Genomic DNA, 6,278 nt, shown 5'->3' with positions numbered 1-6,278 from the left:
CTTGGCTATGAGATGTGGTTTTAGATATGAGAATAGAACCAATAGAGTATAGGTCAAGAGATCAATTTCCATAGAAACAAGTGTATGTGAGCTAGTCCACTTGGTCCTATTTAGAAGTTGTAGAACAATCCTTTCTATCAAAATCAAAATATCCAATAACCCTTTGTCTATGAAAAAATTTCCAATAATGCTTCACATGGCCCCACATGGAGGTTGGCGACTTTGGTTTGGAAAATCCTTGGAGAATGGCCAAGCGAAGTGTAATAATCTCAAGTTTCAAGACTCAATTCCTTCAATGGTTTTCAAGCATTGACTAAGGACTACATCATTTGATAAAAAATGGACATCGAGGGATTTGACCTAGGAGGCTACAATCCCACGTAGGAACCATACACCATCATCTCACACACTGCACACACAAAGTACATGTATTAACCTCATCCCCAATAACATTGGATCGAATCTCGATTGATGACACATATAGGTTGCTTTTCTTCCATTTCTCAAACCCTATGTCAACTAAGATGCCTATGAACACAGTTTCCATTTTGAGACATGAACTTTTCAAGGAGACAAGAGTATGGTTGGATTTGTCCGTAAGATGATTTAAATTTTACATAGGACGCCGAGTAGGTGGGTAGTCATCATTGCCACAAGAGGGTGGAAAATTAGAAGAATGCACAAATTTTGTTGAAATCATGGTAGATCCTATTGACCTATGTGATATATCTTTTGTCAAATTATGTATATTGAGCTCCTATTTAAATGGGAATCCAATAATTGAAATTATTATGTACAAGATGTTCAAAGTTGTTGTGAATTGAAAAAAATGATGGGAATTTTGGAACACATGTCATAGATGTTCCAATGACTATATTAGAATCTCCTTGGTTCTAAATGAGAGATACAAAGGACTATACTTTCCTATCCAAGTGGTGAAAATGTTCAATATAGGGCTATCATGTTGAGTTTTAGGCAATAGTGGTTTGTGCCCTCAGTATATGTGGGGCACCTTCAATGGTATCTATGATGTAGTTGCATTGTGTTGTAATTTAACATGATCAGTTAAGTGCGTTCAATAGTTTATTTGGAAAGGTAATTCGGTATGGTTGAAATCCTCATGAGATTGTTGGCAGGATTAGATCTGAATATGGAAATGAACAGTTGGAGCATAGATAAATGATCTGAAAATATACTATGGAGACCCATTGTGATGGTGATGGTAAGGGATGTGCTAAAGTAGTGGTGAGAGAAATGTAAAGGTAAATTAAATAATTATTGTAATGGAATTGAATATTTGTAATTTTGCATAAATTGGTATACAAATTTAATATTTTGTTAGGCATGTGTATCCCTAATAATCTATCAATATAATATATATATATGGATGTAGGTGAAAACGAATGACATGTAAGATTCCTAAACACTGTAGATATAAAAATTAAGGGCACTAGGACCTGCAGATGAGTAGTGTTTGATATTATCTTTAGTTTAGCTAAATTTTATCAAGGGAAACATTAAGTCACATTTAAAGGGGGGAAAGTTAGGTTAAACTTGACATGGTAAAAGAGTCAAATTTGTTATATAGATAATGCTAGATTTGAGAAAATAGTTTTGGATGTCTATGATTTCATGACCATGCATTGCATGTAATGAAACTTTTAAAATGCTTGGGGTTACTCCATTGCAATGGGCCAAGGAGGTGAGTACGGAAGGATCATATGACTGACTTGTCCAAGTTCTTATAAGGGACAAATAGATTTGTTAACTATTTTTTCCCTATTGGTGTTTTCCATGCTCCTAATTAAAATTTGTATTTCTTCACTTTTCCTTCTTCATTAAGCTTCCAATAGATTTATTTTATCTATTTTTTTTCTTTTGATTTTTATGTAAAACATATGGACACAAATACAACATTCCTAAATGGCGATATAGAAGAAGAAGAAAATATGACGAATCCAGAAAGATTTGGGGTGAAGGAAGTGAAGAGATGACATGCAGGTTAAAAAATTCTCTTTATGGGTTAAATAAACCACCAAGGAAATAAAAAACTCAATAATTATATATTAGGTCTTGTTTTCACAAGGACAAATGTGAATCACTATGTGTATTTCAATCTATTTGGTGATAATGTTATATAATTGGTCTTATATGTGGATGATATGTTGTTAATTGGAAATGATAGGGAAATCATCCATGAAGTAGAAAATTAGTTCTACTCTAAATTTGACAACAAGGATCTTTGTGGTTGAAATTTCATTTTGGACATGGAAATTTAAAGTGATTGGAAAAATAAGAATATTGAGTTAAATGAGAGGATATAGTTTGAGAAAATATTGCAAAAGTTTAATATCTAGGAATATAAACCAGTAAATGTACCCATTATTATAGGTGTGAAGTTATTTTCAAAACAATGTCTGAAGACACATCAAGAGGAAGATGACATATTCCCTATTCTATATGCTAATGTAGTTGGAAGTTTGATGTATAAAATGGATTGTACTAGAAAAAAAATATCACATGTTGTGGGATTATTGAGCATGTATATTTCAAAAGTGCGGATGGAACATTGGACAACAATAAAGAGCCTTTTTAGGTATTCATGGCACCACTAGTTATGGATTGTGCTACCAAAGAAGACAAAGATTTGATATAGTGCTCAATATGCATGACCTTTGATGATGAAGATTGGATTAGAGATAGATATCAAAAAAGATATATAAGTGGGTATGTGCATAACATATTTGGAGGAGAAATATGTTGGACAAGAAAAATATTGTTCGTAGTGGCACTCTTAATTACAAATTTTGATCCAGGATGTCTAATGAATGAGACTAAATATTGACAATAGAATATGTCACATACATATAAAAAATAGTGTAAAGGAAATACTAATATGAAAAGATCTTAATTTATTTTATTGAAAGGTGAAAATATCAAAAACTACATCATGAGAAATTTGATGGCTTTTACCAAGTTTAAAGCTCGTATTTATATTATTTATGGGTGTCTTTTCACTTAAGAATGATATACTTGCATTATTTATTTTAATATTAAATACCAGAGGTGCATATTATGTGTGGATACCATGGGTAAATTCCATGGTGAATGCGATAGATGAATACCAAGAGAAATTACCATGGATGAATACTATGGTTTGTCAAAATCATGGTCTTTTAACTAACGAAGGGAAAAAATACAAGATTAATCATATTAATGTGACAGAAAAAGTGGATGACTACCAATTTCCACTCAAATAATATTACAAGAGCTAAAAATTAGTTGAAGTATCTCATAGTTGTCAAATCTAATAAAAATTAAAGATTAACCATGTTGATTCAATGAAAATGGTGGATAACTACCAATTTCAACTATGTTAATTCCCCCCCGTTATGAATAAATGGTCCCCATTATGTCAGGTTCGTTCATCAAATTGATAGAATTTTGTTGAATTTGACTCATGGTGAGCTGCTTTCCTTCATGAAGAATATTTACCACTTTGACAACCTGGTAAATTTGTATGTTCTATTGATAGATATATCTCACCCTAGTATACATGATCTGATCCACTATAGCATGAAACCTGTGTGGAACACAGTGGACACAATGTTCATGCCTTTAATTAGAATTAGATTTTTGCAAAACCTCATGAACTAGTTATTTTAGGGGTCGGATTCATTCAACAATATTCATTGTTTGATCTACAATGAACCGAGCATGAGAGTACTATTTTGGTGAAGATTCTTTCAAGAGAGTGATATATATAGGAGTAGGGAGTTTGACCTCTGAACAATTGTAAAAATATTTTTAGAGATCTTTGTTAAAGACATGATAATAATATGGAAGGTTTTCATCTCATGTATGTGGATATGTTGACCTAGATGTGTAAAGGAACCTTTGTAAGTAAGGTGTATAGACTCTTCTACAAATTTTTCCACATGTTTATGTTCTATTGAGAGAAATTATGCTAAAGTTGTGGTGGTCACAGCCACCTTTTGTTTTACTTCAACCATGAAGAGGAAAAAATCGAATGTATGTGACATTACCTTTCAGAATGTTTTTGCTAAGATAAATGAAATAGAAGTAGTTACCATAGGTTTCCTATAGGGCTGACACCATAAGGTAATAATGACATCACATTGATGGATCTTGTAGATAGCATGGTTTTTCCACATATATGATCATACTAGAGGAAGATCACAAAGTTCTAATAGGGAAATATCACACAATACCTCATTTTTGAAGTCCTTAATGCCATAGGACATGCAACATTGCATGTTGACATTGATGTCTTGTTCATGCCATAACAAACCAATGGTGTGTTGTTGAGGAGTGGAATTGTTGAAAACTTTAATCACTTAATGACCTTGGTTGAGATCATGTTCTTCTAGCTACCACTATGAAGAATAAAAAGTAATGGGGTCTCAATGACCCACATCTACAAATGAAAGAGGTGCACTATCTCCTTTGACTACTTTGAGTCCTTTAGTTGGCTCTTCATCATCTCTATGGTAGCACTACCTTTTTCATCAATAATCAACTTTCCTTTGTCATGTTTTGAATTAGAATCAAAGCCAACATCCATTTCCTTTTATTTAAGCTCAACCGACAATCATTGTTTCAATTGACATCCATCAATGGTGTGCTAGGGGATTTTATTGAACTCCTACCACTTTCCAATGTATTTATTTGAATTCCCATTACCCTTAAATTCCTATAACTTAGGTTAGTTATCTTGAGGTTGTTTCTCCTCGATTTGTCCCTTTTTCTATGAGTTAGGGCCTCCATTTATATGCTTATATTGAGTTGATTTGCAAACCTAAACTCACTCTTATTCCTTTGCTTCAATGTTTTCTCTAGTTTTACAACATATCTATAAGTACCTCTTAGTGAGGAGATATCTAGGAAATCCATCTCCATTTCGATATACCTATTTAGGTCACTAAAATACCTCAAAATCAGGTGCCTCTTGGAGTCTTTGATACCAATGTTTGAGCACAAGGTATAGAGAATATTACCGTAATCGAACATTGTCTAGTATCACTCTTGTCACAAAGTTGTCCATCTCATGTACTAGTCATCATAGTTTTCTATAGGGTATAATTCCTCCTTAAGGGAATCAAAAAAAGCAACCCAAGAAAGGCCTGCATTAAATGTCCTAGACTCGTCTTTGTTGTGCCTCTTCTAGTAACCTTACCACTAATTTTTGACATGAAGAAAGGATTTGAGTGGCACAAAGGTGATCTTTCCATTGTTAGAGGTTTTTTGGAAAAAATAATAGGCCTCTAATAGATTTAACCATTTCTTTGAGGCATCTACATGTTTTTAGCCTTTGAATAATGGGATACCAAAGTTATGTTATACCTTGAAGGGTGTCACATCTCCATAATTTTTGTTCGTTCAAGGTGCCTCGGTTGCTACTAATAGTCACAAAAGGGTCCGGGTGAATTTGTCTCTCATCTCATTCCTCTATTGCGTGAGTGCATCCTTGAGAAATAACATTATAGGATTTCCTACTCCATCATCACTCTTTTCCTTTAGCATGGGAGGTCACTTGCGTTGACAATCATGGTTGTCCTTGAGGGAAATTAGTTTGAGATTAAATGCTTCATACCTTGACCTCGACGGTGAGATGCGTTGAGAAACCCAAGGAGTAGATTGCTCTTATACCACTAATTTGGGTTGTATGAGGAATGAGACAAAATATTGACAATATGATAGGTCCGAAGCGTATATAAAACAATGTAGAGGAAATAATAATATGAAAAAAGCCCACTTCTCTTATTAAATGGTGAAAATGTTATAAAACGGCATAATGAGAAACTTCATGGCTTTTACAAAGGTGGAAGCTTGTAGTTATGTTATATAAGGGTGCTTTTTCACTTAAGAGTTATGCAATTGCATTATATGTTTTAATATTAAATACCCCGACGAATGCCATGGGTGAATACCATGGTTTGTCAGACCCATGTGCTCATTATGTGTGAATGGAAAAATATAAGGTTAATCACATTGATTCGATGGAAAACATGGATAGCATCCAATTTCCAATCACATCAGAAGTTGAATAGATGAGAGCCACTCATGCAAGCAAGGGAGTCGTATGGTTACAAATATTATGTTCAAATATTGGGTTGATACAATGAGGTGTGAGGATAGATTGTGATAGTCATAGTGCAATCTTCGTAGAAAATAACCCAACATATCATTATAAGACAAAGCATATTAATGTTTGATGTCACTTTGTGAGAGATATAATTGAAGGAAAAAAGGTGTTA

Source organism: Pinus tabuliformis, chromosome 9 (assembly GCF_031772625.1).
Source record: "Pinus tabuliformis cultivar Carrire ecotype Pingquan chromosome 9, CPIR1, whole genome shotgun sequence".
Classification (NCBI taxonomy): Eukaryota; Viridiplantae; Streptophyta; class Pinopsida; order Pinales; family Pinaceae; genus Pinus; species Pinus tabuliformis.
Note: the sequence above shows the minus strand (reverse complement) of the source record.